This window comes from Bubalus bubalis, chromosome 1, assembly GCF_019923935.1.
Source record: "Bubalus bubalis isolate 160015118507 breed Murrah chromosome 1, NDDB_SH_1, whole genome shotgun sequence".
In the NCBI taxonomy this organism is placed as follows: Eukaryota; Metazoa; Chordata; class Mammalia; order Artiodactyla; family Bovidae; genus Bubalus; species Bubalus bubalis.
The window spans coordinates 58846586-58865222 of NC_059157.1; positions in this window are offsets into that span (position 1 = coordinate 58846586).

Sequence of the window (18637 nt, forward strand, 5' to 3'; positions counted from 1 at the left end):
TTTCATGTCCAGTTCTAACTGTTGCTTCTTGACCTGTGTATAGATTTCTCAGGAGGCCAGTCAGGTGGTGTGGTATTCTCATCACTTGAAGACTTTTCCTCAGCTTGTTGTGATCCATGCAGTCAAAGGCTTTGGCCTAATCAATAAAGCAGAATTAGATGTTTCTCTGGAGCTCTCTTGCTTTTTCAATGATCCAGTGGATGTTGGCAGTTTAATTTCTGGTTCCTCTGCCTTTTCTAAATTCAGCTTAAATGTCTGAAAGTTCATGGTTCACGTATTGTTGAAGCCTGAATTGGAGAATTTTGAGTATTACTTTGTTAGCGTGTGAGATAGAATCAAACCCCATACCTGCCAGAGATGCTCAGAGGGCTCAGACATAACTTGTGTGCACCAGGACCCAGAAACCTGACAGAGACTGAGACAGAACTGTGTTTGGGTGTCTCCTGAGGAGGTATGAGTTAGCAGTGGACTGCTGTCTTGGCAGAGGCTCTGGGTGCAGTAGACCTGGTTATGGTATAAGCCCTCTTAGAGGAGGTCACCATTAACCCACCATAGAGCCACCAGAACTTACACAGGACTGGGAAAACAGATTCTGGGATGGTACAAACAGAACCTTGTGCTCACCAGGACCCAGGAAAAAGGAGCAGTGACTCCATAAGAGACTGTCCCAGACTTGCCAGTGAGTGGATAGGAGTCTCTGGTAGAACTGGGGGTTGGCGGTGGCCTGCTGCAGGGTTGGGAGCACTGAGTGTAGCAGAGCATGCATGGGACCTTTTGAAGGAGGTCAACATTATCTTCATTACCTCCACCATAATTTGACCTCAGGTCAAATAACAGGGAGGGAACACAGCCCCACCCTTCAACAGAAAATTGGATTGAAGATTTACTGAGCATGGCCCCACTCATCAAAACAAGACCCAGTTTATCCCTCAGTCAGTTCTCCCATCAGGAATCTTCCATAAGCCTCTTGCCCTTCCCATCAGTGGGCAGATTAAAATCATGGACTAAAAACCACAATCACAGAAAACTAATCAATCTGATCATATGGTCCACAGCCTTGTTTAACCCAACGAAACTATGAGCCATGCCGAGTAGGGCCACCCAAGGCAGACGGGTCATTGTGGAGAGTTCGGACAAAATGTGGTTCCCTGGAGAAGGGAATAAAACCATTTCCATATTCTTGCCTTGAGAACCCCATGAACAGTATGAAAAAGCAAAAAGATAAGACACTGAAAGATGAACTCACCAGGTTGGTAGGTGCCCAATATGCTACTAGAGATCAGTGGAGAACTAACTCCAGAAAGAATGAAGAAAGTTCTATATATAAGTTGAGAGAATAACCCACTGGTGAGCTGGTAAATGTTTAAAAACTGACAGTTTAGGGAAAAAAATAGAAAATTGATTTGTAGGATTTGCATATTTCTATGTGTATAGATTATAATCCCACCACAATTTATTTCAAGCTGCTAATCGATTTTTAAAAGTTGCTAAAAATGATTAATAAACTCTTAAGGAATAATAGCAACAGTACAATTATTCTACTGTAATAAGCTCAGTGGTAGATATCTCGGTTAATCATATATGTGCTTAAGGTATAATAAGTTATATTGTATATAATATGTACGTGAATATATTTCACCTTTTCAGTAAGTTTTTTAATCATTAAAAAATAAATTTCTGACCCAATCTGGGTTCCTTTTATTTCTTTTTCTTTTCTGATTGCTGTGGCTAAAACTTCCAAAACTATGTTGAATTGTAGTGGTAAGATTGGGCACTCTTGTGTTGTTCCTGATTTTCGGGGAAATGCTTTCAATTTTTCTCCATTGAGGAGAATGTTTTATGTGGGTTTATCATATATGGCTTTTATCATGTTGAGGTATATTCCTTCTATGCCTGCTGACTAGAGAGTTTTTATCAAAAATGGGTGTTGAATTTTGTCAAAGGCTTTCTCTACATCTATTGAGATAATCATATGTTTTTTATCTCTCAACTCATTAATGTAGTGTATCACATTAATTGATTTGTGAATGTTGAAGAATCCTTGCATCACTGGGATAAAGCCCACGTCATGATGTATGATCTTTTTTAACATGTTATTGGATTCTGTTTGCTAGAATTTTGTTGAGGATTTTTGCATCTATGTTCATCAGTGATACTGGCCTGTCATTTTGTTTTTTTGTGGCATCTTTGTCTGATTTTGGTATTGGGGTGATGGTGGCTTTCAATAACATGTTCATGGATTGGAAGAATCAATATAGTGAAAATGAGTATACTACACAAAGCAATCTTCCTGGTGGCTCAGAGGTTAAAGCATCTGCCTGCAATGCAGGAGACTTGGGTTCGATCCCTGGGTTGGGAAGATCCCCTGGGGAAGGAAATGGCAACCCACTCCAGTATTCTTGCCTGGAGAATCCCATGGATGGAGGAGTCTAGTGGGCTACAGTCCATGGGGTCGCAAAGAGTCAGACATGACTGAGTGACTTCACTTTCTTTCTTTCACACAAAACAATCTATAGATTCAATGCAATCCCTATCAAGCTACCAATGGTATTTTTCACAGAGCTAGAACAAATAATTTCACAATTTATATGGAAATACAAAAAAAAAAAAAAAAAAAAAAAAAAAAAAAAAAACCTCAAATAGCCAAAGCAATCTTGAGAAAGAAGAATAGAACTGGAGGAATCAACTTGGATGACTTCAGACTATCCTATAAAGCTACAGTCATCAAGACAATATGGTACTGGTGCAAAGATAGAAATATAGATCAATGGAACAAAATAGAAAGCCCAGAGATAAATTCACGCACCTATGGACACCTTATCTTTGACAAAGGAGGCAAAAATATACAATGGAGAAAAGATAATCTCTTTAACAAGTGCTGCTGGGAAAACTGGTCAACCACCTGCAAAAGAATAAAACTAGAACACTTTCTAACACCATACACAAAAAATAACCTCAAAATGGATTAAAGATCTAAATATAAAACTGGAAACTATAAAACTCCTAGAGGAAAACATAGGCAAAACAGTCTCTGACATAAACCACAGCAACATCCTCTATGACCTACCTCCCAGAGTACTGGAAATAAAAGCAAAAATAAACAAATGGGAGCTAATTAAACTTAAAAGCTTTTACACAACAAAAGAAACTATAATCAAGATGAAAAGACAATCTAATAGCAAATGAAGCAACTGACAAAGAATTAATCTCGAAAATAAACAAATGACTTCCACATCTCAATACCAGAAAAATAAACGACCCAATCAAGAAATGGGCCAAAAAACTAAACAGGCATTTCTCCAAAAAAGACATACAGATGGCTAACAAACACATGAAAAGATGCTCAATATTACTCATTATCAGAGAAATGCAAATCAAAAGCACAATGAGATACCATTTCACGCCAGCAAGATGGCTGCTATCAAAAGGTCTAGAAACAATAAATGCTGGTGAGGGTGCCAAGAAAAGGGTACCCTCTTACACTATTGGTGGGAATGTAAACTAGTACAGCCACTATGGAGAACAGTGTGGAGATTCCTTAAAAAACTGGAAATAGAACTGCCATACAACCTAGCAGTCCCACTGCCGGGTATACAGATGGAGAAAACCAGAACTGAAAGAGACACATGTATCTCACTGCTCATTGCAGGACTGTTTACAAAAGCTAGTACATGAAAGCAACCTAGATGTCCTTTGGTAGATGAATGGAAGAAGTTGTAGTACATATACATAATGGAATATTACTCATCTATTAAAAAGAACACATTTGGATCAGTTCTAATGAGGTAGATGAAAACTGGAGCCTATTCTACAGAGTGAAGTAAGTCAGAAAGAAAAACACCAGTACAGTATATTAATGCATATATATGGAATTTAGAAAGATGGTAATGATGACCCTATATGCGAGACAGCAAAAGAGACACAGATGTAAAGAACAGACTTTTGGACTCCATGGGAGAAGGTGACGGTGGGATGATTTGAAAGAATAACAATTAAACATGTATATTACCATATGTGAAATAGATGACCAGTCCAAGTTTGATGAATGAAACAGGGCACGCAAAGCCTGTGCACTGGGACAACCCAGAGGGATGGGAAGGGAAGGGGGTTCAGAAAGGGGGACACATGTACACCCATGGCTGATTCATGTCAATGTATGGCAAAAACCACCACAGTATTGTAATGTAAAATAAATAAATAAACTTCTGCACCTTTCTTAAGTAATGAGGGGAGTATTCTGAGAAAATTTGTTGTGAGAGAGATGGACTCTCTAGAGTATGATAAAAATAATACTTACTTGCCCAGAGTAGACATGAGTGTATTCACTTAACAATAAGTTTTAAACATTTACAAAAATTCCCATGAATTGGAGTTATTTTAAATATTTAAAGGAGTGAAAGTGAATGAAAGTTAAAGTCACTCATTCTTATCTCATTCTTCGCGACCCCATGACTATATATAGTCCATGGAAATCTCCAGGCCAGAATACTTGAGTGGGTAGTGGTTCCCTTCTCCAGGGTATCAATCCCAGGTCTCCCACATGGCAGCTGGATTCTTTAGCAGCTAAGCCATGAGGGAAGCCTGAGAATACTGGAGTAGGTAGCCTATCCCTTCTTCAGCGGATATTCCCCACCCAGGAATTGAACTGGGATCTCCTGCATTGCAGGCAAGTTCTTTACCAACTGAGCTATCAGGGACACATTTAAAAGAACAATGTATATAAAATAGTGTGTTAAAGTTGTAAAAGAGTTATATAATATACTATTGCACTGCTATGTGAAAAACTTAGTCTCCTATATAACTGAAAAATGCAAGATCTTTGGTAAGAATTGGCTGATTGAAATTCAAATATATCCAAGCACATGTGTTTGAGACATACAATATTTAATTGATGAGAAAAGGTTAAATGCCAGATCCACGGACAGTTTTCTGAGCATAGAAGATTGAATTAATCTAGACTCTAACTTTTGGAGCCTTTGCAACAAGGAAAAAGAATAGTTAATTGCTAATGGCTAAATATAATTACCATTTATTATGTCATTAAGAGTAATTTTTTCCTAAGCACCTGTGTTGCACCTGTTTATGGTAAGAAACTATATTTCTACCAAAGTTGCTATATAGCTAGCACAGGTTGTTCAGTTCAGTGCTCCTTGATGTTCTAGTGGGGTGGAATTGATGAGGGGGCAGTCAAGTGTGAGGGGGTATATACATCCATAGAGATGATTCACTTGGCTGTATAGCAGAAACTAACACAACATTGTACAGCAAGTATGTGTTAGTTGCTCAGTCATACCGGACTGTGGGGAGAGAGGAAATCAGCCAAGATGGTATATCCAGGCCCTCTAGCACCACATTTTGTAAATAATGACTATGTAACAGCTGAGGTCATTTATAGCACTGTGCATGCAAGTCACGAGCTATTCACTTGGTCTCAGGTTGTGTATGGTATGCATATGTGAGCTCCACCTGAAGAAGTGGCAGCATTACTGCTGCATCACTGCTGTGTCTGTTGGGTCACCCAGGAGAGGAGAGAATATAGCATGTCTACGGCTACAGCTGCTGCGTCAGCCAGGAGAGAGGTTGTGTTGTCTTTGGTAATGTATGTCTGCTGTCACAGCTGCTGCACTAGTCAGGAGAGAATAAACATGTCTGCAGTTTATGGATCCTCAGAGTCTTCTAGCCTCTTAGCTTGTGCCTTGTCTATTCGGGTTCAGTGAACAGTGCAAGCAGTGTGAACAGCAAAACAATTGGCATGACCAGCAGGATCAGCAATACACTGACTCTTTGCAACCCCATGGACTGTATGTAGCCCACCAGCCTTCTCTGTCCATGGAATTTTTCAGGCAAGAATATTGGAGTGCGTTGTCGTTCCCTTCTCCAGGGAATCTTCCCAACCTAGGGGTTGAACCTGGGTCCCCCGCATTGTAGCAGATTCTTTACCATCTGAGCCACCAGGGAAGTTCCAAAAGTATACTCCAATAAAAAGAAAGAAAGAAAGAAACTAACTATGTATTCACCCTGAAAACAGTATAATCAAACCTTGGCAAAATAACACATATGTCTCTCTATGTGCATGTATACATGCATGCTAAGTTGCTTCAGTTGTATCCGACTTCTTGTGACCCTATGGACTGTAGTCCACCAGGCTCCTCTGTCCATGGGATTCTCCAGCCAAGAATATTGGAGTGGATTGCCATGTCCTCCTTCAGGGGATCTTCCTGACCTAGGGACTGAAACTGCGTCTCTTATATCTCCTGATTAGGCAGTGGGGTTCTTCACCACTAGCGCTATCAGAGAAGCCCTCACTCTATGTAAAACCTTGCAAATTCATTTGATAATTTCCTCAGAGTTAAACTTTCTGAACTTTTGTGATACCTCTTCCAATTGGCAAGCTATTTCCTCTATTTTTAATCAAGGTTCTTTTAACTATATGTACTCTTGGTTTCCAAAGAATCTAGAGCATTCTTTAATAAAGTAGAAAAACAATGTTGTCTTTATCCCTGGCTGAGGAAACAGGTACACATAAAATGTGATATGGTTCTATTATAATTAAGAAAATGTGGTATATTAAATAACTTGTGTTTAGTTGTTACAATAATATAAATTTTCATAAAATTACAGTGGAAATGCTTATACAATTAAAAAGTGCCAGAAGCATCATCTCTCACTTTTTCAGACCAAATTGAAGTCAGTATAAAAGAAACCACATTGGGTTTCCTCCTCTCTGTTATAAAGCTCTATTTAAAAAAATTAAGATATCCCCGTCCTAATAAGCATTTCCAACCTGTATGTGTGTGTTCATGTTGTTTACCTGAAGAAATAGAATGCTGTATGGGGAGGGAGGTGGGAGGGGGGGTTCAGGATGGGGAACACATGTACACCCGTGGCAGATTCATGTTGATTTATGGCAAAACGAATACAATATTGTAAAGTAACTTCCCTCCAATTAAAATAAATAAATTTAAATTAAAAAAAAAAAAAAGAATGTTAGATGTTTCTCCAGTAAAGATGAGTTTCTTCAGGATGAGGAGAGTTGCAATTCAGAGTTTGCAGCTGTGGTGAGCAAATGCAAATTCCTGAACAAGGGAAGAACAGTTTAATAAAGAAGAAAAGTTGGGTCAGCTACCTTAAACATAGTCCATGGCTTTTAATTAGCTGAGATTTTGCCAGGAAAGAAGAGAAGTCTTTCTCTTTCTGTTAGTCCCCACTACCTTAGGGTATGAGACATTTCCTCTTTGGGACTTCCAACTCTATTTATTTGAGATTTCTTTTTAAATTTTTTACGACGTACTGAGATATACACTAGGAAACAGGATGATGAATTTTATAGTCTATATGTGGTTTCTAGGATAAAAAACTAAGCAAGGAATATGAAAATAATTTATGCAGTGGTTATCATCACTTGACAGTTGTAATGACATTGCCCTCTGTTCTCATCTCCTTAAATACAATTGCTTTTGCCGTCTGAACATTCATTGACGTGATACTCAGTAGAATTGCAGTAGTTTTCAAAAAATAGATGCCATTTTATTTGAAAGTAGATCATTGCATTTATTGCCTTTGTAAGCCAAGCCTGCTGTAAGTATAGCTATTAACATATGTAGGGCAGAGCTTAGAGATTATTAAATGTATGACTATGAAGCAAAAAGTCTTCTCATAGATCAAGTATGAATATTGAATTACAATAAAAATGTAAATCAGGTAGATGGGACAATTCAGCCTAGACTTATGTTAGATTTAATGTTTTCATTCAAACAACCAAGTTTCTATTAAATGAGCTGTTTTGTTTGTGTGTGTGTGTGTGTGTATATATATATAGTTATATATATATATTTAAAATGTCACTATAGATTTTTCTTACACATCATTTTAATAAAAATGTGTGGTTAAATATATGTGCTTTTTAACCATAAACATTGACCCAAAACCAGATATATAAATCTAATCTATATTTATCTATATAATACAACATGTATATATATATATACATATATATATGTATTTATATACAAAAAGCTATATTTTCATAATACTTCCACTTAAATTTGGAGTGTTTAAAACAATATGTTCTGGGAAATTAATATATGAAAGATTTTTAGGAATTCTCTAAAATAGATCTATATTTGTATTTATCTACCTGTTCTTATCTATCTAATCTACCAATATGAATAATGTGCTCCATTTTTAATGAAAGGGTTATAAATAAGCACCAACAATTAATTTACTGGCTTGAGTTGTTAAAATTAAATAAGAGAGAATAATTTAAGTGAAAATCCCCAAATATAGAAAATTCAGAACCTTTTAAAATTAAAATATTCCAAAGATGGAAAAACTGTGAATTTTTACTCAGAATAAACCACACCTTTTAGATAATGGGTGTGTTACAGTTGCAGATTTTTGTCAGCATCCCACACTTACTTGGACTCTAAAATCACCCTGGGGGCTGCAAGGGAGGTAGAACAGGAGGAAGAGCAAAGATGTATTTAAAGATCATGTTTATTAAGCATTCAAGTAAAAATGACGTTTCTGACAATAAGTATGGAAAAACCCACGTGCTTATCACAGCTTATTACTCAACACTCAACCAAGCTGAAACAATATAGCATAATAATCTTATTTAAATTTTTTGATCCATTACTTAAAAATCAAATAAATAGAAATGAAATTGCATTTATGTTAAGGCATTGTGCTTATTTAGAAAATAGTAATAATTCTCAACATTTTCTAAGTTTATATAGAATCAAACTTTTATTTTGTTCCTATATTAAACACTAATATATGTTTTGTTTGACCTGTAGAATTTTTCTTATCATGATATTCCAATATAAAATTTATTCATATAGATACATTTTAAATCCTCAGAAGATTATAAATGATTTTATTGGCAAGTGAAAGACAAACATATGAACTGCATAATTATAATCAGGCATGATTTTTTGCATTTGCTCTTCCTTAAAAATAACTGTTGTCACAATTAGTTCTAATTATCATGAAACATTTGTAATATTTCTAAAAAAGTGTGATACAAACATTAACCTTTCTATGTGTTCTGTGCCTCTAAGTCTGTACCACAGCATCAACAGAAGGACTGAAAAGAAAGCAGTTATAACTGAAGGAAGGGTTACCTCTATTGGAAGGAGTAGTTTTTTTTTTTATTTTTAAGCATTTAAAATTTTCAATATTTCAAGATTTTTCTTTTTTTATCAGTAGGGATTTTTTGTTTGTTTTAAAAAACATAAATGTATTTGGAAATTGATAGACTCTGGGAGCAGCTGTGTACCACAAAAACACATTGTACTAACCATGACAATACTGAGGAAGCTTTCAATTTAGGAAAGATAAACGCAGACCTAAGGTCTCAAGCGGAGAAGGAAATGGCACCCCACTCCAGTACTCTTGCCTGGAAAATCCCATGGATGGAGGAGACCGGTGGGCTACAGTCCATGGGGTCACACGGAGTCAGACACGACTGAAGCGATTTAGCAGCGGCAGCAGCAGCAAGGTCTCAAGACCAGGCAATGGTAGGATCAGAATTTCCGTTAGATTCTACATAACTCCAAAGTGTCTGGTCTTCAATATTATTCTACACTGCACATATATAAGAAAGATGTATCCTGAACTATTAATGTTTCATGTGGATATCAAATCTTAATTTCATAGAGCAACATGAACGTGCAACCCATTAACAATGTAGTATTTTAATATGTTATCAGCTTGTAAATAAATGATTTTACAATAACTAGAAATCAATAGACACATCTTTGGAATATAAAGATTTTTGCTTACCTGATTAATGTGCTAGTCAGGTAGGACTCTTTGTGACCCTCTGGACTGTATCCCACCAGGCTCCTCTGTCCACAGGATTTTCCAGGCAAGAAAACTGGAGTGAGTTACTATTTCTTACTCCATACTGCAAGGAGTATACAAGGACTGAAAGGAGATCAAACAGACAATCCTAAAGGAAATCAGTCATGAATATTCACTGGAAGGAATAATGCTGAAGCTGAAGCTCCAATACTTTGGCTGCCTGATGTGAAGAACTGACTCATTGGAAAAGACCCTGATTCTGGGAAAGATTGAAGGCAGGAGGAGAAGGGGATGACATAGGATGAGATAGTTGGATGGCATCACTGACTTGATGGATATGAGTTTGAGCAGGCTCCAGGAGTTGGTGATGGCCTGGGAGGCTTGGTGTGCTGCAGTCCATGGGGTCGCAAAGAGTCAGACACGACTGAGTGACTGAACTGAACTGAACTCCATACTACTATATGTTGTTGCCCAGTCATGTCTGACTCTTTGCAACCCTGTGGACTGAAGGACGCCAGGCTTCCCTGTCCCTGAACATCTCCCAGAGTTTGCCCAAGTTCATGTCCATGCATGGGTGATGCCATCTGTCACCCTCTGACATCCTTTCCTCCTTCTGCCCTCAATCTTTACCAGCATCAGGGACTTTTCCAATGAGTTGGTTGTTCGCATCAGGTGACCAAAATATTGGAGCTTCCTTTTAATGAGTATCAGGGTTAATTTCCTTTAAGATTGGCTGGTTGATCTCCTCTCTGGCCAATGGACTCTCAGGAGACTTCTCCAGCACCGTAGTTCAAAGGCATCAATTCTTCAGTGCTGTGCCTTCTTTACTGTCCAGCTCTCGCAACCCTACATGACCATTGTGACAACCACAGCCTTGACTATATGGATGTTTGTTGGCAGAGTGATGCCTGTGCTTTTCAACACACTGCTAGATTTGTCATAGCTTTCCTGCCAAGAAGCAATCATCTTCTGATCTCATGGCTTCAGTTACCATTTGCAGTGGTTTTAGGGCTCAAGAAAAGGAAGTCTGTCCCTGCTTCCAACTTTTCCCCTTCTATTTGCCATGAAGCAAAGGAAATAGGTGCCATGATGTTAGTTTTTTTGTTTTGTTTTTAAGTTTTAACATGGCTTTTTCACTCTCCTCCTTCACCCCCATCAAGAGGTTCTTTAGTTCCTCTTCATTTTCTGCCATTAGAGTAGTATGATTGGCATATCTAAGGTTGTTGATATTTCTCCCAGCAACCTATATTCCAGCTTGCAACTCATCCAGCCAGGCATTACTCATGATGTAATCAGCATAAATTAAACAAACATGGTGACAACAAACAGTCCTGTCATACTCCTTTCTCAATCCTGAACCAATCATTTGTTCCATACAGGGTTCTGACTGTTGCCTCTTTACCGAAATACAGGTTTCTCAGGAGACAGGTAAGAAATGAAAGTGAAAGTCGCTGAATAGTGTCCAACTCTTTCTGACCCCATGGACTATACACTCCATGGAATTCTCCAGGCCAAAATACTGTAGTGGTAGCCTTTCCCTTCTCTGGGGGATCTTCCCACCCAGGGATCAAACCCAGGTCTCCTGCATTGCAGGTAGATTCTTTACCAGTTGAGCCACAAGGGAATCCCAAGAATACTGGAGTGGGTTGCCTATCCTTTGTCCAGCAGATCTCCCCGATCCAGGAATTGAACTGGAGTCTCCTGCATTACAGGTAGATTCTTTACCAACTGAGCTATTAGGAAATCCCAGGAGACAGGGAATATTACCACCTCTTTAAGAACTTTCCACAGTTTGTTATGATCCACATAGTCAAAGGCTTTAGCATAGTTGATGAAACAGAGGTAGATTTTTTTTTCCTGGAATTCCCTTGCTTTCTCTATGATCCAGTGAATGTTGGCAATTTGATCTCTAGTTCCTCTTCCTTTTCTAAACCCAGCTTGATGTCTGAAAGTTCTTGATTTGCATAATGCTGAAGGCTAGCATGCAAGATTTTAAGCATGACCTTACTAGCGAAAGAGATGAGTGGAATTGTCCAGTGGTTAGCACATTCTTCAATACTACCCTTCTTGGGAATTTGGATGAAGATTGACCTTTTCCAGTCCTATGGCCACGGCTGGGTCTTGCAGGTTTGCTGACATATTGAGTGCAGCACTTTGATAGCATCATTTTTAATGTTGTATATAGCTCTACCAAAATTGCATCACATCCACTAGATTTACTGACAACAGTGTTTCCTAAGGCCCACCTGACTTCACACTCCAGAATGTCTGCTCAGGGTGACTGACCATACCATCATGGTTATCTGTTCCATTAAAATCTTCTGTACAGTTCTTCCATATATCCTTTCCTTCTCTTCTTGATCTCTTCAGCTTCTACTTGACCTCTACCATTGTGTATTCTAACAGATATCCAAATAACATGCTGATAGATGCTAATAGAGTCCCATACTGATAGATATCCAATAACAACAATAAAATGAATCACAAGGTGATAACACAACTGATGAACATGGATGTGTAATCAGTGTTCTTCCAACAGCTTTGAATAATTTATCTGAATTATTTCTCACACAAAATCATTATATTTCTATTACTTAGGTGAAGAAACTGAGGTTTATAGAAGTTCTATAACTTGACTAGGATCACAGAATTATTTGGTTGCAGTGTCAGGTTTCAAATTCTATTGTGATCTCAGAATGTACTAGTATAATAAAGTCTTAGAATTTGAAGCTTGCTGACAGACAAAACTATAACTAAAAAGCATTTATGGAGTAAGAATTTGGAAAACTTGCAATTTGTTCAATTCTTTGTCTCTGTATCTATCCCTTTATATATGTGTGTGTGTATGTATATATATATATATGTATATATACATATATATATTTCCATCTATCTATCTACTACCTATCATCTATCTACATTTAGGTGGTGATAAAGTGGTACACAGTTTTTTGTTATTTTGTTTTGTTTTCAACAGTATTTTTTATTTATAATTTTTGTAGTGATACTGAAAGAACATTTAGCATTAAAGTAAAATGCTTTTTTGCTGTATTGATCTCCTAGAGAAGACAAAGCATGAACACAAATTCATCCATTCTAGTAAAGTAATTCTTAATTTTTTAAAAAATCTACACATCCAAGTAGGCATCTATTTCTGGGCATAATTAACATTAATCTGACTTCTAGACAAGCTGACAAATTTTACTTTAATTGATATTGGCAATAGAGTTCTATTGGAAAGTGTTGGCAAGCTCATATTCAAACAACATCCAGTGTAAAGAAGAGGTTCTGGAACTATGATGAGAATTTATTACAGTCTTCGGCATTTACTCAAAGAGACATACTGAACAATGGAACAGAAAGAAATAAGACCATCCATCACGTCCTCACCAAAGGACCTAAGCTCTTATGTCCATTAATATTGCTACATTCTGTCAGCAGTCAGTGAGAAGACATCACTGAAAAATTCTTGCAAAAGTGTTATGTTATAAATATGTCCATAGAAAAGGCATTTCCTGAATTCTGGTTGAGCTTAGTCCTATACCTTTTTACTGAAGAACTTCATCTTAAGTGTTCATGGTTATTACTATACAGTTATTTAACAGTATTCTTCCTGTGACATGAAGAAACAAATAACAATCTTTTCTTTAATTAAAGATGTAGAGATTCCTTGAATCTTTACTTTCTAGGCTCTGAAATAATAATAACATCAGTGTCTTCCCTGCCATTGCTAGGACAAGTTGCAGCTGTGGCTGGGTCATCGGGACATTTTCCACCAGGTTTGGGCATCCCTCATGGCACTTATCATTCTCCATTGTAATTGTTGCATGACCAAATGCTGCTTTGTAACAGGTAGACTTTGTCTTCCTCATTGTGTGTAAAGCCACAAAAAGTAGCTAAAACACATAAAAACCCAGACAGTTTTCTATCATATTATTTTTTTAATTTTATTTTATTTTTAAACTTTACATAACTGTATTAGTTTTGCCAAATTTAAAGTCATATTTGACTGAGTCTGAATGCAAAGGCATGGAACTTGAGCAATTTATAAAACTGTTTTGATTCCAAATAAGAAGAATCTTAATAGCCTCTTATTCCATGGTGTTCAGTGTTGGCCAGGGGTTTGTGGTATCAGAGTAAGTAAGTGTTAGTCTCTCAGTCATGCCTGACTCTTTGCGACCCCATGGACTGCAGCCCACCAGGCTCCTCTCTCCATGAAATTTTACAGGCAAGGATACTGGAGTGGGTTGCCATTTCCTTCTCCAGGGGATCTTCCCAACCCAGGGATCAAACCCAGGTCTCCTGCACTGCAGGCAGATTCTTTACCGACTAAGCTACAAGGGAAGCTCAGAAGGGAAAAAATAATTCACTCCAGGACCAAAGGAATGTAGTTGCTCAGGTGTTTGCAGCAAAGTAGCAACTTTATTTAACGTTATGAATTTACAGAGATAGCTTCTGACACAGATGCCAGAAGTGGATAGGAAGAGACCTATCTACAACTTTTAAGACACTTCATTATATACCTTTTGACTTGTTAATAGATTTTGTATAGGATTGAGCAGTAAACATTGGGTCAATTTGTTTTCCTTAGGTCTTGTAAGGAAGACTGGCCTCTTGACAACCTCAAAGAAACCAGCCCCTATGACACCAATGTTATCAATTAGCCAGCTCCCTAGCTCCTGCTTCTGATGTATATGAATGGACATAAATCCCAAATGGCCATAAATTCCAGGACCAGAGTCACTATGAGACTGGTCCCATGGACTCCCTATCAACCTGCCTAAAGTATGCTATCTATCACCCTTTGTGGGTGGACTTCGCATCTTTGATCCCACTTTAACACAGCTTATTCCATACTTTGGACTTACCATGTGGTGCAGTGGTGAAGAATCCCCCTGCCAATGCAGGAGACAAAAGAGATACAGGTTTGATCCCTGGATCAGGAAGATTCCTTGAAGGAGGAAATGGCAATCTGCTCCAATAGTCTTGCCTGGAAAATCCCATGGACAGAGGAGCCTGGCAGGCTACAGTCCATGGAGTCATGAAGAGTCAGATACAGCTGAGCAACTGAGCATAGCACACACGTACACACACGCAAATACATTCAATACTTAAAATTTGTTATTGCAATATCCTCTTCTATATATCACTATCTGTAGTATAGGTCCCTCTTTGGGTTACAAGCCACGTAATTCTAACTCAAACTAAAGAAAATTACAGAAATAAATCTTAAATAAGTTTACTTTTGCAAATGAAAGAAAAAAATCCATGGGCCTTTTCACTTTCTGGTGTGGGTGGATCTAGTACTGTAACAATGTAATTAGGCCTCTTTGCCATCATTGGTCTCTCTATTAAGTCTGATTTTCTTTGCCTCACTTTACCTTAGATTTATGTAATATCCAATGCTTCCATGATATAATCAGATGAGGTTAGCACTGGATTTTATGCATATCATATTTTTAACTAGCACTAGCAGAGAAAAGAGAATTTGGGGTCAGTTCAGTGGTAAACTCATGAACATTTTGATTTTCTAACAATTCCTATAAAAAAATCACCTGTCCAAAATGTGGAGCAAGAGCCTCTTCCAATGTGTATGAAAAAGGTTCAAAGTGAAGGCATCTCTGTTATGGGACTAATAAGAAATAGTGTGAAATTTGAGTTAACAATATTTATTTTCACTTTCATGTTTGGCATGAGTTATTATGGTTGAGATATATTAAAGTCAACACTGTTCTTATGTTGGGAAGAAGTGAAAGTGTTAGTCATTCAATCATGTCCAACTCTTTGGGACCCCATGGTCTGTGGCCCTCCAAGCTCCTCTGTCCATGGAATTTTCCAGGCAAGAGTACTGGAGTGGGCTAGGGGATCTTCTTGATCCAGGGATAGAACACGAGTCTCCTGCAGTGCAGACAAATTCTTTACCAACTGAGCAACCAGGGAAGCCAATAGAATATGGTGTGATTGCACCAATGCCATTCTGGAAGCAGCCACCTTCTCTCATTACCACTATAGACAGAGAGCATTAGAATCACCACATGTTTCCAAATAGGAAAAAAATCATATTTTATACATGAATAATTAGTATTTTACAAGGTAGAATACGTTCATTTTAACTGAAATTTTGCTTTTTGTTTCTAAATGCTTAAGATATATATAAATACCATTGTTAAAGAAAACCCAGTTATTTTAATTACCTGAAACTTTAGTTACCTAAGGGCTTCCCTTGTGACTCAGCTGGTAAAGAATCTGTCTGCAATGTGGGAGACCTGGGTTCTATCCCTGGGTTGGGAAATTCCCCTGGCCCACTCCAATACTCTTGCCTGGAGAATTCCATGGACTGTATAGTCCATAGGATTGCAAAGAGTTGGACATAACTGAGGGACTTTCACTTTAGTTACCTAAAGCACAATGAATTATTTTTATAGATGATATATTAAAAAATAGGTATTATTCTAATTTTCATACAAATGATAATAGGGAGAAATGCTGCAAAATTTTAAAATTTTACTCTATAGTCATCTATGATTAGAGACTGAAAGCCAGTGGAACTGATTCAGCATCTTAGAAAAAGGCAGCTATGCCTGTCTGTGTGTCTGTGTTTTCTGCAATTATTTGGCCTAGTTCTTAATTTATTGCAACATTTCATTTTATTCTCAGTACTGTGCATATATTTCTAATTAAAAAAAAAAGCACACTGATTTTAGAAGTAATAAAATAAATGGTACCTCAGATCTGTGTTTCCTTATATGTTTTATCTATATTTCAGAACATTAAAATGTATTCAGATCAATGAAAAATACATTAGAATGTGATGCTTCTGAAGAAAAATTAAGCCACACTGGTTGAAAGTCACTTAAATGAGGTAAAACCAGCTCAAACTTATTTGTAAATTTCTTAAATATATGTCATGGTATAAAAGTTAGAAAAACATAACAAGGTTAAATGACCATTTGTTTTTTTCACCCACTCTGAAACTTTGAGAATCCCAGTGAATATGTATGCATAAGATTGCTTTGGGAGGTATGATCATTTAAACAGTAGTTTCATGTTTAAAAAGTTTATACCAAAGGGTAATAGGATATGGCACTGAGGTTACAGTCAATGGTATTTGACAAGATGTTGTTCTTTTTCAGGTTATTAATGTGACAGGACAAAGATTGCATGCTAGATATTATATTTAGAGGTAGATCATTGCCTCTCTGAAAGGATATATGTATTTTGACTCAAGTCATCGGCAAAAGGAGAAAACCATAGTGATATATGTGATCAGTGGTTGTAATAAATAAAACATACTTTTGTAAGAGACTTTGATTGTTGGTCACTAGAATTATCAGTGTGGAAGAATCAGACATTTAGGGCATTGGGACAAAAGAGTAGACTTCTTTCCTTTTTATTGTTTGAAATATTAAATATTTAATATTGGAAGAAAGAAGAACAACTTTTTAAGACTATAATTTGAATAATAAATATAATTTTTAAAATAAGAAAAATAAAAATCTACTATATTAACTGTGTAAATAGATCAATTAAGTGTAAGCTAGCAACTTCTTATTTGCAAATTATATGAAAGTGATCATTTTGTATCATAAATCAGCCAGAATATTATTTGCCTTTATATAACCATGCAACATCTAAGAGGCATACTTTGGGGCGTGTTGTTGTTCAGTCACTAAGTCATGTCTGACTCTGCAACCCCATGGACTGTAGCATGCCAGGCTTCCCTGTCCTTCACTGTCTCCTGGAGTTTCCTCAAACTCATGTCCTTTGAGTTTGTGATGCTATCTAACCATCTTGTCCTTTGCCACCTGCTTCTCTCCCTGCCCTCAATCTTTTTCAACATCAGGGTCTTTTTCGATGTCTTTGGGATCTAGTTAGTCATTAGTCTACACTTGAATTAAGGGGAAAGGTGCTTTAGTTTTTTTTCCAACTCTGATCTAAGAGGTAGTAATTATTGTAATCATAGTTACTATTATGCATACAAAGACATAATTAAACCTCAATTGTATTCATTTTCTTGCTTCCTTCATCTAGGAATTAAAATCCTGAAATAAAAGACAAGCCTTTGAGTGGTTTTAGAGGAAAATAGCAAGTGAAAGAGGGAATTTGTAAAGTTTATAGGCTATTTAAAATTTTCAAATACTTAACATAATTTTTAATTGTTCCTCACATTCATATTACAAAGAAAAGGAAATTAAAGTAAGTCTGTATTAAGCATAGTACATTTCCCAAAATATAGTTCTTAAGAAAAAAGTCGAGAGGGCAGGCAAACTCTTAACAGATAAGGTATTTACATTTAAATGCACATGTTAAATTACCAGAAAAATTAGTTTATTCTAACCTCCTGTGACCTCTGTCTCCCCCAAGGCCTGCTTTACTTACACTATGCAAGATTATGCTTAGCATTCTATTTTACCCCAAAATGATTTGCTTCCTAAGGTATGCTATAGTCTTATTTCCAAAACTACTTCAAATTCTTACAATTAAGACCATATCCTAAAAGATTTTTACATTTGTAAGATCGTCATAAAATTTTTGAACCTATAGTGGTAGGTTCTGTATATTCTTCAGTCAAAATAGCTAATGAATAACTTGCATTTTGAAAGTGAAATATTTACTTAATTAAAAACTAAAATTTCCCTTAAAAATTGGAAAACATTCTCCCTTTCTCTCTTTCTGATTTTCCCTCTTTCCCTTTCATCTTTCTCTGTTTCTACACACACATACAGACACACATACAGACACACATATATAAAGTTGGGAAAGATATCATATGCCTGATTGATAGCAAAATAACTAATCTATAGTGATAGTTTTCCAATTGTTGTATCCT